At 43.3% G+C, this 19,095-nt stretch overlaps 1 protein-coding gene across 2 annotated transcripts in view; it reads left to right on the top strand.

Moving 5' to 3' along the window:
- The window catches only part of adamts6 (ADAM metallopeptidase with thrombospondin type 1 motif, 6), a 291,316-nt gene that overhangs the window by 192,939 nt on the left and 79,282 nt on the right, over nucleotides 1–19,095 (top strand). The gene's annotated exons all lie outside the window — the stretch shown is intronic.

Below are 19,095 nucleotides of genomic sequence, written 5' to 3'. Positions count from 1 at the left end.
CTTGTTCCCGGTGCCGGTGATGTCTAGTGCCCCTGTGAGGCCCACTGGAGGGAAACTATTGGAGAGCGGGGGGTTGACCGAGGAGGCCTTTAATTTTGAGAACTCCCCTGTACCGCCGGAGTATAAGAGCAGGCTGGTGGAGAAGATGCTGAAGCTAGGGGATGTCTTTTCTCAGGGCGAGTTTGATGTGGGATGTTCCAAGAGCACTCGGCACACTATCCGGGCGACAAATGACACCTCGTTTAGGGAGAGGTCGCGGCGGTTGGCCCCAGCAGATGTGGAGGATGTGCGGCAGCACTTGCAGCAGTTGAAGGATGCAGGGATTATCGTGGAATCCCGGAGCCCCTATACGTCCCTCATAGTAGTGACTAGGAAGAAAAATGGGAAGGTACGCATGTGCGTGGACTATAGGACCCTGAACTGGCGCAATGTCCCTGACCAGTATACGGTCCCGAGGGTTGAAAACACGTAGGCCTGTCTGAGTGGTGCCCAGTGGTTTAGTGTATTGGATCTGAGGAGTGGGTGTTACCAGATTCAGATGAGTGGGGCCGATAAAGAGAAGACGGCCTTTATCTGTCCCTTGGGATTCTTTCAGTTTGAACGAATGCCCCAAGGCGTATTGGGGGCCCCAGCCACCTTCCAGAGGCTCTTGGAGAGAACAGTGGGGTATATGAACTTGCTTGAGGTGTTGGTGAATCTGGATGACCTGATAGTGTTTGGATCTACATTGGAGGAACATGAGGAGTGGTTGCTGAAGGTGTTAATCCGGCTGAAGGACGAAGGGTTGAAACTTTCCCTGGACACATGCCAGTTCTGTAAGACATTAGTCAGCTATGTTGGACACATAATTTCGTGAGATGGAGTGGCTACTGATCCGGCTAAGATAGACGCGGTGACCACCTGGCCGAGACCCCAGAAGGTGAGCGCCTTACGCTCGTTTTTGGGGTTCTGTGGGTATTACTGACGATTCGTGAAAGGATACGCTAAAATGAGTCACCCATTGAACCAGCTGTTGTGTGGCTATCCACCCGTGGGGAAGAAAAGGAAGGGGGACCGAGGGCAGGAGGCAGGAGGATACTTGAACCCATCTGAGCCCTTAGGAGCGAGGTGGGATGCTCAATGCAAGGAGGCGTTCCAATCTCTGAAAAGGGCGCTGACACAGGCCCCGGTGTTGGCCTTTGCCGATCCCCAGAAGCTGTATGTGCTACACACGGATGCCAGCTGAGAGGGTCTGGGGTCTGTCCTGTACCGACTATCTATATGGGGCCCAGTTTGAGGTGAGAACAGACAACAATCCTCTCACTTATATTCTGACCTCAGCAAAACTGGATACTACTGGGCATCAGAGTGGTTGGCGGCCTTGTCTGCCTATGAGTTCAGCCTGAAGTACCAGCTGGGGAGTCGGAACATCGATGCAGATGCTTTATCTCATTGGGCACACGAGGGGTCAGGCACAGGCGATGAGTGGGAGAGCGTCCCTGCCCCAGGAGTGAAGGCCATGTGTCAATTTGTGAGCGACGCTAAAGCAGGAGTCTCGATGGGGCCAGATCGGGCAGTGGATCCATTGGGGGCTGATGATAGTCATAGTCATAGTCATACTTTATTGATCCCAGGGGGAAATTGGTTTTCGTTACAGTTGCTCCATAAATAATAAATAGTCACAGAACCATAAATAGTTAAATAGTAATATGTAAATTATGCCAGTAAATTATGAAATAAGTCCAGGACCAGCCTATCGGCACAGGATGTCTGACCCTCCAAGGGAGGAGTTGTAAAGTTTGATGGCCACAGGCAGGAATGACTTCCTATGATGCTCTGTGCTGCATCTCGGAGGAATGAGTCTCTGGCTGAATGTACTCCTGTGCCCACCCAGTACATTATGTAGTGGATGGGAGACATTGACCAAGATGGCATGCAACTTAGACAGCATCCTCTTTTCAGACACCACCGTGAGAGAGTCCATTTCCATCCCCACAACATCACTGGCCTTACGAATAAGTTTGTTGATTCTGTTGGTGTCTGCCACCCTCAGCCTGCTGCCCCAGCACACAACAGCAAACATGATCGCACTGGCCACCACAGACTCGTAGAACATCCTCAGCATCGTCCGGCAGATGTTAAAGAACCTCAGTCTTCTCAGGAAGTAGAGACGGCTCTGACCCTTCTTGTAGACAGCCTCAGTGTTATTTGACCAGTCCAGTTTATTGTCAATTCTTATCCCCAGGTATTTGTAATCCTGCACCATGTCCACCCCGACCCCCTGGATGGAAACAGCGGTCACCGGTACTTTAGCTCTCCTCAGGTCTACCACCAGCTCCTTAGACCTTTTCACATTAAGCTGCAGATAATTCTGCTCACACCATGTGACAAAGTTTCCTACAGTAGCCCTGTACTCAACCTCATCTCTCTTGCTGATGCATCCAACTATGGCAGAGTCATCCGAAAACTTCTGAAGATGACAAGACTCTGTGCAGTAGTTGAAGTCCGAAGTGTAAATGGTGAAGAGAAAGGGAGACGAGACAGTCCCCTGTGGAACCCCAGTGCTGCTGATCACTCTGTCGGACACACAGTGTTGAAAGCACACGTACTGTGGTCTGCCAGTCAGGTAATCAAGAATCCATGACACCAGGGAAGCATCGACCTGCATCGCTGTCAGCTCCTCCCCCAGCAGAGCAGGGCGGATGGTGTTGAATGCACTGGAGAAGTCAAAAACATGACCCTCACAGTGCTCACTGGCTATGATGACGTGCTACCCACTGTGTACTGTAATTTGACTGCTCTGAGAAACAGGCAGTTGCTGGAGTTGAGCCCCCAGGAAGTGGGGGCGGCTCAGCGTGATGACCCGAGCATTGGCACTATCTGGTACACGGCTAAAAAAGGGGATATGGCTCAGGCGGAGAAGGCGAAACATGCCTCAGTGCCCCTACTACTGAAGGAGTGGCCTCGGTTGAAGCTGAAGAACCAAGTCTTGTACTGGGTCACGTTGCCCCCGGACCACCCCCAGCGTTGGCAGCTGGTCCTGCCTGAGAAGTATCGGAAGACTGTGCTCCAGGCACTACAGGATGATTCCGGGCACTTAGGGGTGGAAAAGACCTATGGATTACTCAAGGAGCGGTTTTACTGGCCCCAGATGAGGGGGGAGGTTGAGGAATACTGTAAGAAGTGCAATTGTTGCATCAGGAGGATGACCCTGCCTGCGCAGGCAGCTCCTTTGTCCCACTTGCAGAGTGCGGGACCCATGGACCTGGTGTGTATGGATTTCCTGTCTATTGAGCCCAACACCAGCAATGCCGCGAATGTCTTAGTCATCACGGATCACTACACTAGATATGCTCAGGCGTTTCCCACTAAGGACCAGAAAGCGACTACAGTGGTGAAGGTGTTATGGGAGAAGTACTTTGTTCATTATGGCCTCCCCAGGCAGATCCATAGTGATCAGGGACGGGACTTCGAGAACAGGCTTATCCATGAATTACTGGATATGCTTGGGGTCGAGAAATCCAGGACCGGACCCTGTTGGATATGCTCAGGACTCTGGAGATCGGTCAGAAGAGTAAGTGGAGTCAGCACATCGGGCATTTGGTTCACTGTTACAATTGTACTCACAATGACGCTACGGGGTACTCGCCTTATTATCTGATGTTCGGGCGGGAAGCGAGGTTGCCCATTGACCTGTGTTTTGAAGCGGGTGAGTTACCTTCAAAGCCATATCTGAAGTATGTGTCCGATATGAGGAGAGAGTTGAAAAGGGCGTACGAGTTGGCTGAGGCAGCGGTCACCAAGCAGAATCAGAGGAATAAGAGGAGGTATGATCAGAAAGTGAAGTTCGCCCAACTATTGCCGGGGACCGGGTCCTCGTACGGAATTTAGGGCTCCTGGTAAACACAAGTTGGGGGATTGCTGGGCAGCCACCCCCTATCTGGTAGAGAGCCAGATGCCGAATCTTCCTGTTTACTGGGTGAGACCCGAGGACGGGAAGGGGTCTGTCAAGGTACTCCATCGGAACCACCTGTTGCCTCTGGGTCGAAAGGTGCAGGTAGACCAAGAGCCCGAATGGGAGTTTATGCCTAGTACGAGGACTCTGAGAGGGCGTGGGGTGAAGGAAGAGCCCGCTCCGAAAGAGACGGGGTTAGTCCCCACCCCGAAAAGGGATACGTCATCGGAAGACGATGATTCGGATGTGTGGCACCTACTTCCGTTCGCTAATTCCCCGGTGCCGGGAGAAGAGGCTTCTCACCCTTCCCCCACTGAGTTAGCTGAGAGGAGGGAGGGTGTTGAGGGGCAGCCTGAGATACAGCTGGCATTGGGGGGCGGGGGGAAGGGTGGAACCAGAACCCGAGACAGAGGGCTCACAGGTGCCGTGGGGTCCCAGTGAGGGAGAGGGTGAGGGTCCAACAGGTAGGCCCGGGGTGTCTGCCATGGTGTCTGAGCCAGAAGGGTCACCAGAGGAGGTATGGAGGTCTCAGAAAAGTAGGCACCCCCCAGAGAGGTTGACCTATACAGCGCCGGGAGAACAGGGTGTGATCTCTACTGCCCTGGGAAGTTATGTCACTGCTTTATGCACCTGGGTTGGGTTTTGTGTTTTGCAAGGAGCAATGGTGAACTCCTTTAATGTCATGAGGGCATGACTTTTATTTGGTGGGGGGAGGGTGTAAGGGGTTTCTTCTTCTATGTTACTGCGTATGCTCATCAAAATGGCTTCTTTGTTATGTTATAATTAAAATGGTTTCTCTGTGATGTTCACTGCTGAGACAGTGATTCTTTTTCTAGCAGCTTGTTTGGGTTATCAATAATGATAAGGAGGGAATGAACCAATGGGTGTCAATGTTATTCTTTTTTTGGGGTGATATTCTGTCTCATGTGGCTGGGAACCGGTGTGTTTGACGGGCTTTTCAGGAGAGACCGGGAGAAGACGGACCTGCTGGAAGCGCTGTGGTTGATCGCCTTGGGTGGTCCCGAGCGGCGAGTCGATGGGGTTGGAGTGGATCGCAGGGAGAAGAGAGAAGACCCCGGGTATTTGAGCTCCAACTGTGCGCACGAAGAAATTGAACTTTGATAAGTCTGGCGCCTTTTTCTTTTTCTTTTATATTGTATCTCTATTAATCTCATAGTCCCAGTAAGATTTATAAAGTGTAATCTGTACATTGTGTGCTGTCTGATATTTAATGTTTGAGGTCGTACCAGGTGGCATTGCACAGCAACCGACGCAACCGGGAGACATGGTTGGGCGGCGGACGGGGTTTCCCCTAGATAAATACGAGCCAATATAGCTGAGCGTTACAACTCTCTTGTTCCTTCTGTTCTCCTCACCTGCCTATCACCTTCCTCTGGTTCCCCTCCTCTTCCCCTTTCTTCTATGGTCCATTGTCCTCTCCTATTAGATTCCTTATTCTTCAGCCTCTTCCACCTATCTCCTCCTAGCTTCTACTTCTTCCCCACGCACTATCTTCCTCCTCACCTGGCGTTACTATCACTTGCCAAGGTACCTCTTCCCCTCCATCCCACCGTCTTATTTTGGCTTCTGTCCCCTTCCTTTCCAGTCCTGATGAAGGGCCTCAAGCCAAGATGTTGACTGTTGGTTGCTTTCCATAGGTGCAGTCTGTCTTGCTGAGTTCCTCCAGCATTTTGTATGTGTTGCTCAAGATTTCCAGCATCTGCAGAGTCTCTTGTGTCTATGTAATCTCACATTCCAGTTGGAAGCCTGTGTGGAATTAATCTGATTCTGCTCCACACAACTGAACAAGTGATTCAGTAAGATAGTCATTAGCATCCATTTACCCACACCCATTCAATCCCCACTGCACCACTCTCTTTTCCACATTCATGTCGTGCGTGCATGCGTACACACACACACACACACACACACACACACACACACAGATTTTATAAAGGCATGCGTGGATGAGTGTGAACCCAGAGAGTCATTCAGAGTCTTCTTCAACCAGACTTCCTGAATGAGCCAAGAGATTTGCATTCTACTGAGGGTTAGACTAGTGATCCGGGAAGGGATATTGGGAAAGAAGATTGGATATCGGATCACAGGAAAATGACGCTGGAGAGGTAGTAATGCAGGAGAAAGAATTGGCAGACAAAATTAAATATATTGCATCAGTCTTCACTCTGAAAGACACAGGCATTATATCAGAAATTCAAGAGTGTCAGGGTGCAGAAGGGAGTGTGGTTACTATTACTAAGGAGAGAGTGCTTGGGAAGCTGAAAGGTCTGAAGATAGATAGTCACCAAGACCAGATGGACCAGACCCCAGGGTTCTGAAATAGATAGCTGAAGAGATTGTGGAGGCATTAGTAATGACTCTTCATGAATCACGAAATCCTGCAATGTTTCTGGAGAGCTGTAAAGTTGCAAATGTCATTCCACTCTTTAAGGAAGAAGGGAGGCAGAAGAAAAGAAATTGTAGACCAGTTAGCCAGACTTCAATGATTGGGAAGACGTTGGAGTCCATCATTAGTGATGAGGTTTTGGGGTACTTGGAGGCACATGATAAAGTAGTCCAAATAGGCATGGTTTCCTTAAATGGAAATCTTGACTGAGAAACCTGTTGGAATTCTTTGAGGAAATAACAAGCAGGATAGACAAAGGAGAGTTAGTGGATGTTCTTTACTTGGATTTTCAGAAGGCCTTTGACAAGATACCACACACGAGCCTGCTTAACAAGGTAAGAGCCCATGTTATTATAGGAAAGATAAAAGCATGGATGGAAGATTGGCAGGAGGCAAAGAGTGGGAATAAATGGAGCCTTTTCTGGCTGGCTGTCAGTGACTAGTTGTGCTGTACAGGGGTTGTTGTTGAGACCACTTCTTTTCACATTATATGTCACTGATTTGGATAATGCTATTATTGGCTTTGTGACCAAGTTTGTGAATGATATGAAGATAGGAGGAGGGGCAGGTAGTGTTGAGTAAGTCGGCAGTTTGCAGAAAAACTTAGACAGATTGGGAGAATGGGCAAAGTAGTGGTAGATGGAATACAATGCAGGGAATTGTGTGATCATGCACTTTGGTGGAAGGAATAAAGGCATAGATTATTTTTTAAATGAGGATAAAGTTCAAAAATTAGTAGGTTGAGCCAGTGGTAAGGAAGGCAAATGCAATATTATCATTTATTTTGAGAGGACTGAAATATAAAATCAAGGATGTTTTGCTGAGGCTTTATAAGCCATTGGTCAGACTGTACTTTGAGTATTGTGAGCAGTTTTTGGACATCTTATCTAAGAAAAAGATGTGTTAGCATTGGAAAACATCTGGAAGAGATTCATGAGAATGATTCTGGGAATGAAACGGTTAACATATGAGGAGTATTTGTTGGCTCTGAACATGTACATGCTGGAGTTTAGAAGAATGGTGGGGGGCGGGGGGGCATGTTGGATCTCATTGAAACCTATCGAATGTTGAAAGGCATAGGTAGAATGGCTGTCAAGAGGACATATCCCATATTTCTCATATTGGGAGAGTATAGTTTAGGAGTGCACAGCCTCAGAATAGAGGGATGTCCATTTAGAACAAAGATGAGGATGAATTTCTTTAGCCAGAGGGGAGTGAAACTCTGGAATTCATTGTCACAGATGGCTGTGAAAGCAAAGTCATTGAGTATATTTGAAATGGAGGTCAATAGGTTCTTGATTAGCCAGGGCGTGAAAGGTTACAGGGAGAATACAGGAGAATGGCGTTGATAGGGAAAATAAATCAGCCATGTAGGAATGGCAGAGTAGATTCGATAGACTGAATGGCCTAATTCTGCTCCTATGTCTTATGATCTATGCTCCTATGTCTATGTCTTACGACACTGTGATTTCAGTCTCCGAGGCCGACATGAGAGCATCCTTTAAGAGAGTGAACCCATGGAGAGTATCTGGACCAGATGGCATAGCTGGCCAAGTACTGAAGGCCTCGGCTAATCAACTGGATGGAGTCTTTACGGACATTTTAAACCTCTCGCATTGCCTGTCTCTCACCTGCTTCAAGCATGTATCAATCATACTGGTGCCCAAACAGAACATGGTAACCTGCATCAATGACTATCATCCAATAGCACTTACATCCAAGTGATGAAGTGCTTTTAGAGGATGGTTAATATCAACTCCTGCCTGAGGAGTGCCTCCTGCTCCAATTTGTCTGCCATCACAGCTGGTCAACAGAAGATGCCATTTCATTGACACTTCACTCAGCTCTGAAATATCTGAACAGTGAAGATTCATACATCAGGATGCCCATCATTGACCACATCTCAGCATTTAACACTGCCATAGTCGTCCCCTTGAAACTCATTACTAAACTCCAAGTCCAAAACCTGGATACCTCCCTGTACAATTGGGCCCTTGATTTCCTTACTGGCAGAGCCCAGTTAGTATGGATTAGCAACAACATCACCTACACACTCACCATCAACAAAGACGCATCACGAGCTGGTGTGATCTATTCACTTCATACTTGGCAGTTGTGTGGCTATGTACAGCTCCAGTGTTGTCTTTAAGTTTGCTGATGACACTACTTAAGTTGGCCAAATCAAAGGTAGTGATGAATTGGCATATATGTACTGAACAATTGTCTTAGGTGCCTTAGCTGTATATATGTGCCTAAGACTTTGACACAGTACTGAAGGAAGGAGATTGAAAATTTGGTTCGGTGGTGCCACAATACTACTACCAACTATCACAGGGGTACCTAACCTGACCCCTTGCTTGATAATATTGGTCCATGGCATAAAATGGTTGGGAACCCCTGATATATCATATTTCCCTTCAACCTCCACTGCTCCAGGGAAAGCAACACAAGATTATCCAGCCTTTTCATGTTGCACATGCCCTCTAATAGCATCCAAGTTAACTCCTTCTTCCCCCTTTCCAAAGTCCCTACATCCTTCCTGGAATGGGGAGACCAGAGTTGCTTACAAGTTTGGCCTAAGTAATGTTTTACTTAGCTGTAACATGAATTCCTTACTCTTATACTCAATGCCCCATTTATGTTCTTTTGTTTTGACTTGAGAACGGGAGGTGGATGTCAATAAATCAGTCATCTGAACAAGTTTAATAGCCTGGTAAGTTTGCCTTGGTCGGCCAGAACGAGAAATCTGTTCTTCTGAATGTTGCAGTCTTTGGCATCTTTTTAGAATCAGATACATTCATAGCCTTCTCCGAGAATTGGCACCTTGTCATAGCGAAGAGGCTTTTGAGTTCCTGAAATCCAAAGAGTGATGGTGTCTGGAGCTTAGTTCCCAGTAATGTTAGCCCTGGCAGTAAATTCAAGGGCGACATTCCAGACAAAGAGTGATCCAACCATGATGATGGAGTTGGTGGAAGATGATGACGCATCACAATGCCAGTGAAGGTTGAGGAAGGCTGCAAAGGTGAAGGGTCCCTAGTCGTCTTATATTCCATGCCACTGGACCCTGACCCCGATCTGTCAAGGACAGTGTAGTAGCTACCTGTGTATCAGCTTCCCCATATTAAACAAAGTCACGCACAGTCATTGTCCATTTAGGGAATAACCCTTTAGGAGAACATCATGCCCAACTCAAATGATCGCATTACAACTAAGACGACAACCTCTAACTTAACGTCAGCAAAACCAAAGAATTAGGTTTTGCTGATGGTTGGAGCATCAGCAGGGGGTTCACGAGCCAGTTCCTTGATGTTAACATATCAGAGGATCAGCACATAAGTGTTATCACAAAGAAGGCACGACAGAGCCTCTACTTTCATTGAAGGCTGCATAGATTTAACACGTCACCCAAACTTTGACAGAGTTCCATAGATGCACAGTGGAGAGTATCTTGTTGCATCAAGGCCGGGCATGAAAACATCATTGCACAGGAGTGGAAAAGGCTGCAGAAAGTAATGTGTAGCCCAATTTATCACAGGCAAAGCCCTCCACGCCATCGAATATATTTACGTGGAGTGCTGCCGCAGGAAAGCAGCATCCAAAATCAAAGACCATTACCATCTGGGCAATGCTACTTCCATCAGGTGAGAGATACAGAAGCCCTAGGTCCCTCACTACCAGATTCAGGAACAGTTTGTACCATACAATCACCAGGTTCCTAAACTAGCATGGATAACTTCATTCACCGCTACTCTGAACTGATTCCCCAACCTACAGACTCACTTTCAGGGAATCTTTACAACTCATGTTTTCGGTATTATTTTTATTTACAGTTTAACTTCATTTGTACATTAGTTGTTTGTCAGTCTTTGTCTGTTTATATATAGTTTTTCATAATATTCTACCGCAGCTTTTTCCTATAAATGCAAGAAAATGAATCTCAAGGTAGAATTTTGAACACATGTGCACACACACAGGTGCAAGGCAATATTAAGAGGTGATACACCTACTTAAGGTGGTGGCCACAGGTAATATTGTAAGTTAAAGATTAGCTTTATTTGTACATCAAAATGTACAGTGAGATGTGTCATTTGTGTCCATGATCAACACAGTCCAAGAAGGTGCCCGGGGAAGCCCCCAATGTGTCGCCATGCTTCCAGTACCAGCACAGCATCCCCACAACTTACTAATCCTAACCTGTTTGTGTTCTGTAATGTGGAGGAGAAATGGAAAACCCAGAGGAAACCCACACAGTTATGGAGAGAACATACAAACTCCTCATATACAGCAGCAGGAATAGAACTTCTATCTTCCAACTACTGGCACAGTAAAGCATTACAATAACTGCTACACTATTTTGCTGCGCTTTGGATGCAAGACACAAACCTCCAAAACTGCTTATTTATGATGGAAGTTTTGTAGCTGGCAAACTGGTGAAGTAGTGTCCAATTTCTAGGTCATAGAGAGTGCAATCATATCTGATTATGATGTTCGTGAAAAAGTCAACATAACTATTGTACAAACAAGGAATTTTTTAGTCAACGTTTTGACAGAATAAGTTTCTTCCTGGATTTCATCTGCAAAGCATTTCCAGCATTTTTGGTTTTATTTCAAATTCCTAGCAACTGCTGTATTATTCTTTGTATTTTCATTCTTGTCTAAATCACTCTGTCATATTCATGTTCTTGTTTAGGATAAGCAAAAGCTTACACCCAAACAAGGTTTCCCGAAACATGAACTACAGAGCAGGAACCAGTGGATATCTCAGTCTCATTTCTGATCTTTCGGTCAACCTGACACTGAATTTCTGGCTGGACTGTGCTGGATATTTAGATCCTTAGTGTTTATTTTAGAACCTGCATAGTGAACAGGCCAGTCCAGATCACAATCTAAGCTATTCATGGCTGCATTATGACTGTAGACTCTATGTGCTTTAAATGTTGTATAGATTGCTTACTGGTGCAAACCATGTAAGTTTTTGTAGTTCAGCTTTATTTTTTGTCACATAGATATGATCAATGGATTTTTGTTACACGGATATATGATCAATATCCATGTGGCGCATATGGTGCAGGAAAATTGGAAGTCAGGTAATTGTCATGTGATAGGGTTATATTCTACCAGTATTAAAATTACTATTCCTTACAGATATTTTAACATCAGTACATAAACAGTATTTTCTTATGAAATTTGGATACATTATTCTGTAAAAGAAAACTAGCAATCTTGAAAAAATATGCAGTGAAGATAGTTGAAAAGAAAGTTAAAGACCCAAGCATAATTTGTCATGTACTTATCTAAACCATAGTCTGAACTGCAGACTACACAGTTCAAGTACCTTTTGATTGATTCACTTACAGGATATATGTTGCATCAGTAGCAAGGCCTATACTGAGTACTCATTGTCAAATTGTTTTTGAGAAGTTGACTGTGAACTCCTCCTTCAACTATTGCACTCTGGCGTGTTAAGTAATTCTCTCTTTGCTGTTGGGTAGGGAGTTCCAGGATTTAGATTCAGTGACAATGAAGGAAAACTGTGTATTTCCAAGCCAGGATAGTATGTCATTTAGAGTGGAACTTGCAGATGTTGGTGTCCCTGTGAACCTGGTACCCTTGCACTTCTAGCTGCAGGTCATAGATTTGGGATTTTCTAATTAGATCAACTGATTGATCCATTAGATGTACATTACTGCACCTTTAGTAATGCAATTGATCTTACCCTGAAAACTCAATTCCACTTCAGCTCCTAGCCAAGCTATCTATTTTAAGAAGCTACAACAGTGACATGGTTCACTTAGGAACCATGTCACCATATAGGGAAAGATGAGTAAGTCAGGATTTTATTCCTTAGAGCGAAGGGGATGAGGGGAGATTTGATAGAGGTTTTCAAAGTTATGAGGGGTATAGATAGGGAAAATGCAAGCAGGCTCTTTCCACTGAGGTTGGATGAGACTAGAACTAGAGGTCATGGGTTGAGGGTGAAAGGTGAAATGTTTCAGGGGAGTGTAAGGGGGAACTTCTTCACTGAGAAGATAGTGTGAGTATGGAATGAGCTGACAGTCCAAGTGGTGATTTTGGCTTTGATTTCAACACATAAGAGAAATTTGGGTAGTTACATGGACAGGAGGGGTATGGAGGGCTATTGTCCAGATGCCAGTCGATGGAACTAAGCAGGTTAATAGTTTGGGATGGAACAGATGGGCCAAAGAGACTATTTCTGTGATATAGTGTTTGCTGACTCTTCTATGACATTTCTAGAAAGTTCTAGGCATTTCATATGTGACATTAAATCTGCTTCTTTGAGTAAATATAAAATATTCAAGGAAGAGTAGAGTTATCCTATGACTTAGGAACCATTTTCCTCTCAATGAGCACCTACAGTAATAAAGATGGGTTAAACTGGACAATAAGATTTTGCTTCCTGAATACTTTTGTTATGGATTTTGGGCTGCCAATCATGAAAATCACCATGAAATTTCCCTATTATGCACCAGATTTTTCAATTCACAATTCAAGTCAATTACAATGTTGCCCACAATGTAAGCTGGAAAGTTTTCTATCTTGTCCAGACGTACCTGGGCATGGTTAGGCAGGGCAGATGCTGCATGGTGGGACAGGTTTTAGAAAGGCTATAAAAGCATCACACACACACCGTTCTATGCATTATGCTTACATGTATATTGGTTTGCAAACATGTTGATGCACATAGTATATTGTGTGTACTCATTATTATAAAGTAAGTGTATTTTCAGGAGTATTTATGATAGCAAAATATCGTGCCAACGTTGCAACAGCCATGATACTTTCTGTTATATTTGTGACGAGTATATGCTTAAATCTCAATGACAGAGCATGACCCCTCTTATTAAAAAAGCCTAAGTTCTACTGTGGGCGTAAAACTGGTGACCAAGGCAAAGCCTGGGCTCCTCACGTTTGTTGTGCAACATGCTCTGTGGATCATAGAACTTGGTTCACAGGTACTCAGAAGTCAATGCTGTGTGCTGTCCTGATGGTATGCAGAGAGCCCAGCAGGACCCTGTGACAGACAGCTACTTTTGTCTGACCAGTGTTTCTGGTTTCTCTGCTAAAAACAAAAAAATCCATTGAATACACCAACCTCCTTTCAGCCATGAGAACTGTGCCGCATAACAATAGTCTTCCAGTACCGAAGCCACCAGTGACCTAAAGTCTAGAGGAGGCAGATAAAGATGTCATGATGCATGAGCCAGGAATGGAAAACGACATTGATACTGATACAGATTTTGAACCCTTTATGTTGTGTGAATCTCTTCTGGTAACTCAATCTTAGTTAAATGACCTGGTCGGAGACTTGGCTTTGTCAAGGGCAAAAGCAGAATTACTGGGTTCAAGACCGCAAGGATGGAATCTGCTGTCACCAGGCACAAAAATTTTCTTGAAGGGTTTCGATATTTGAGACAGATGTTTCTCAGAATAACTGTTGCCAAGATTAAGGAAGGCATTTTTGTTGGTCCACAAATCACCATTGACAGACAATTTGAAGAATTTCTAGTGGGACTGGAAATAATTGCATGGAAGGTATTGATGGATCTTGTTGAAAATTTTCTTGGCAACTACAGAGCTTCAAACTACATGCAGTTGGTTGACAGCATGCTTCAAGCACACAAAACCATGAAGTGTGGCATGTCACTAAAGTTTCATTTTCTGCATTCCCATTTAGAATTTTCCCCGCAAATCTTGGTGCTGTCATTGTCGAGCATGGTGAAAAATTTCACCAGGAAATTGTGTTCAGGGAAAAACAGTATTAGGACAACTGGAATCCATCATTGCCAGCTGATTATTGTTGGACATTTAAGCAAGGAGCCTCAGATACTGAGTACAAATGAAAATCATCGACAAAACATTTTTAGCTTAGTTGGACTATTGCGTCAAGTGTCAGCAGCATCATGCAATTAAACTTATTATATTCAATAAAAGTTACTTTCTATGTGATGCAAGTAGTCTGAAATTATATTTGTGTTCAGCTTGAAGTGGTTTATTATTACCACAAAATCTTTCCAAGGAAGCAACACTTAAAAAAATTGCTGTCCAGTGTTATTAGTCTTAGAGTTTCAAAATGTCACTGGTGTGTGCATCCTTGTGGATCGGGTTATATTGGGCATCATGTAAGCTAGGGCATTAGTGTTTGCTCTAATGAATAGCCAGAGAACGTCACCAACAATGATGTTGTAAGACCAATACTACCATTTTGCAATCAAATTGCTCAAAATAATTGTTTCAACTAAACGTGCACAATAGACATACTTAGTGAGTGTACAGAATGGATTTTATTGGAGTAATAAGTGGAAGGATGGGTTAGTAAGTTTGCTGATGACACAAAGGTTGGAGGTGTTGTGGATAGTGTGGAGGGCTGTCAGAGGTTGCAGCGGGACATTGATAGGATGCAAAACTGGGCTGAGAAGTGGCAGATGGAGTTCAACCCAGATAAGTGTGAAGTGGTTCATTTTGGTAGGTCAAGTATGATGGCAGAATATAGTACTAATGGTAAGACTCTTGGCAGTGTGGAGGATCAGAGGGATCTTGGGGTCCGAGTCCACAGGGCGCTCAAAGCAGCTGCGCAGGTTGACTCTGTGGTTAATAAGGCATACAGTGTATTGGCCTTCATCAATCGTGGAATTGAATTTAGGAGCCGAGAGGTAATGTTGCAGCTATATAGGACCCCTGGTCAGACCCCACTTGGAGTACTGTGCTCAGTTCTGGTCACCACACTACAGGAAAGATGTGGAAACCATAGAAAGGCTGCAGAGGAGATTTACAAGGATGTTGCCTGGATTGGGGAGCATGCCTTATGAGAATAGGTTGAGTGAACTTGGCCTTTTCTCCTTGGAGCGACGGAGGATGAGAGGTAACCTGATAGAGGTGTATAAGATGATGAGAGGCATTGATCGTGTGGATAGTCAGAGGCTTTTTCCCAGGGCTGAAATGGTTGCCACAAGAGGACACAGGTTTAAGGTGCTGGGGAGTAGGTACAGAGGAGATGTCAGGGGTAAGTTTTTTACGCAGAGAGTGGTGAATGCGTGGAATGGGCTGCCGGCAATGGTGGTGGAGGCGGAAACAATAGGGTCTTCTAAGAGACTTTTGGATAGGTACATAGAGCTTAGAAACATGGAGGGCTATAGGTAAGCCTAGTAATTTCTAAGGTAGGAACATGTTCGGCAGAACTTTGTGGGCCAAAGGGCCTGTATTGTTTTCTATGTTTAATTCCAGGACAGACGGATGAGATAGTCTGAAAAAAACTATGGTTTACCTTGGAACAGAAGAGTTTGAGAAGGCATCTGATGGAGATACTTAGTATCATGAAGTTTTAAATAATAATGGAACCCATGTTCAAAACATAGAACTGTACAACACAGGAACAGGCCCACAATGTTATTGCTGAACACAATGATGGGCATTAACCATCATGATGCTCCTCATATATTACTAACTGACTTCAGACTAAGATGTTTTCAGTTGCAGAACACCTCAGCATTCAAGTATGCTGCCCTAAATGGTGTTGCTGAAATTAGGATTAGGAACCTCATAGTGCTGGCAGATCTGTAGGCTTTTGCTACCTGCTTTTGTCTGCGAAGTGTGGAATGTAGATGAACCAGTGTGGACACATTGGAAGGCATAAAGGAGATCAGCACTCTGCTGTGCTGTTAAGTATGAAACATGCCACATTCTGTGTGTAACCATGTTTGTATTCATATTGTGATCCTGTTGGACAGGAGAGTCATGTGTATGTCCTATTCAATAGAATTGCAATATGCATCATTGTTACATTATTACAGTAATTTTATTATCCTTTAACCTGAAGAAGTAGCTGAAGTGTGTTATCTTGCAATTAACTCATGCCTCTTCGATATACATGCCTTAATGTCTTTGTGAAGACATTACTCTTTCTTTGATCTTAACATCAAAATGATTCTGGACCTTCTCAGTAAGTGCAGTTGAGGCTGCAGCATGTGACATATCTCTGGCTTTCTCCATAAGGCAGTCTCTTAAGACACTGCTTCTCACTGAGGCACATGTAGGAAAATTGCTCCCTAAGCACCATTACTGGATGAATTCTCCAGCTGAAAATCATGTTCTGCATGAGGTTTTCCCTCTTCATACTCTCTGTCATGCTGTACCTATATTTGGGAGCAAAACGCTCCTTTGAAGCTGAAAACAAATGCACACTCACACCCTTCTGTAAAACCAATTAATGAAGATTACCAAAGTGACCACAACACCTGGAACATGACTAGCATGTAGATAACTTCATCCAGCATGATCTAACTGAAACATATATAAACCTGCAAGTCAACCTTTTGAAAAGCAGTTTATGAGAATGGGCCAGGGGCTACTTCTTGCTATCCAACTCTTTGTCATCTCTCCAGGTTGAAAGCATTCTAGTAGGATCCATTATGATCCATTTGAGCATTAACTCAGCATTGCAATGTCATCGAAGTTTTAATCCAGACATTTGTGCACGTTTCCTGCATGCAAACATTACATATGCTGCTGCTCCTCTCATAATGGCAGACTAAACTTCACAGTCTATTTGTTTCTTGGGGCCAATTTAGTAAATTTTCTATTGGATTCATTAGAGTTATTCCCTGCCTTCCACGAACCTTAAGAGAAAACAAGTTTGACAGTAACTGAGAAAAATTGCTATATATGCATGTACAAATGTTGACATTGTGACACTAAGCCCATGTAAGCATCTCAATCCTGTGTAATCATTTCTGCCCATATTAATTCATTGCCTCTTATAGGAAGATGACTAGTTCGGTTTTGAGCCATTTTAGTTTAGGGTCATTACTTATCATATATAAAAGCCTATTAATTTTCTTGTAAAATCTTTCTGAATTCTTTATTTACTTTTGAATCAATGCATTGCAATAATGTGTAATGTATTGTTCATATCTGAGATATCTAAAATATATCATGTATTATTGAGCTAAAATTGTAATTGAGATTTGGTAATTTTCTCGTGAAATTTAAATAAATTTGTTGAAATTATGATGTACGTTTAATAATATGGTATTTAGAAAATCGACCTTGATAGTTACAGGTAAATAATCTGTCAGAATGAGGAAGTGGAAATCTTCAATCAAAGTGTAAAATGACCATCTCCCATGTTCTTTCCCAACACTTTATTTCCTGTAATGAATGGAAAAGTCAGGGTGCAGGACACAAATTCATGGTATCAATTTAAAATGAACAGCTGGGTGATTTTTTTTGGCATTTTTAATGTATTGCACTTGTGTCTGTTAAATGGATTGAAACAGTAATTTCATTTTGGAAAACACTTTTAATGCAAAATGCAGAACATTTTAGAAAATGTTTTGGATTTAAATAGTCCATAATGGAAACATATGATAACCATCAATAAAATGTTTTTATTTGGGAAGACGAGTGATAGAAGGGAAAAGCACTCACCTAAAAGATTGTCCTTGAAACTGTTTTAGATTGATAGAATAATAGTGTTTGGCATGGAATTAAGAAGCATAAACAAAATCATAAGAATTAGGAACAATAGACCATCTGGCTCTTTGTGCCAGCTGCAACATTCATCAAGGTTGAAATGGAAAAATAAAAAATAGAAGAAAGAATCGGCCATTTGACCTTTTGAGCCTGCTCCACTATTCAATGTGATCACTTCTGATTATATGCATCAGTACCACATTACTCTTCGCTTGATAGCTTTTGTGATTAGAACTTCGTCTTTCCTTTAAAATATTGAGCGACTTAGCTTCCTCAGCATTCTGTTGTAGCAAATTCCATTGTTTCACAGCTTCTCAGTGAAGAAACCTGCTCTTTAACCTGAGGCTTTCAGAATTTTGCAATTTTCAATTAGGTCTCTTCTCATTATTCTCAGATTAGTGAATTCAAAAATTGTTCACTTCTTCAGTCCATATGGCAGTCCTATCATCCTGTCATGAATCAGGCTAGTAAACCATAAATCCTCTCTCTCACTGGTAAATATATACTTTCTTAAGTATACAGACCAGAATTTGCACACAACACTGCCAAGTCTGGTCTCATTTATCTCTGTTCAATTTGTAGCAGGATGTCCTTCTTCTTCAACTCTGATAATCTTGTTTAGAAAGTTAATGTATTAGTTGCCTTCCTAATTATTACTTGCTGCCCCTACACGATTGCTGTACAATGGCACTCATGCTTCATTGTATATTAATACAAACTTAATTCCTCTCCAATAATATGCCACCTTTCTATTTTTCTGCCATATTTTTGTTTTTCCATAGCTAATCTTCAACATAAGCACAATTCTTGTTCACTGTCTCAATATCCCTTAACTCCCTTAATGTCCAGAAACACATCAATCTTAAGAACTACCATTTGTTTGTATCTTTTCAGGCAATTTTTCTTTTTGTTTTCTTCTGCTAAAACAAATGCCAAGTAAATATTTAATTTTGCTGCCATTTTCTGATTCATGATCTAAAATGACATCATCTCTGTCTGAGAGGAACCCACATTTTTTACAAGCCTTTTCCTCGTTCCAGTTGATGTCTTAGATGCAATTTCGATGTTTCTCACCAGATTACCCTCATGTTCTGCCTTCCTGTTCTCATGTTCTCATTCCTAATCATCAGTTCTGCTGGTATTTCTGCTACTTTGCTGACCTCTCTCTTTGATTTTATACAATCGATAACTACTGTTTTGTCATAAAACAGATCATTTTTATTCAGTGCTTCTTTTAAAACCTTAGAGTAATTTTATTTTTGCA

The sequence above is a fragment of the Mobula birostris genome, chromosome 3, assembly GCF_030028105.1.
Source record: "Mobula birostris isolate sMobBir1 chromosome 3, sMobBir1.hap1, whole genome shotgun sequence".
Classification (NCBI taxonomy): domain Eukaryota; kingdom Metazoa; phylum Chordata; class Chondrichthyes; order Myliobatiformes; family Myliobatidae; genus Mobula; species Mobula birostris.
The sequence above is the reverse complement of the archived record's forward strand: the minus strand, read 5'-3'. Positions and strand labels throughout refer to the sequence as shown.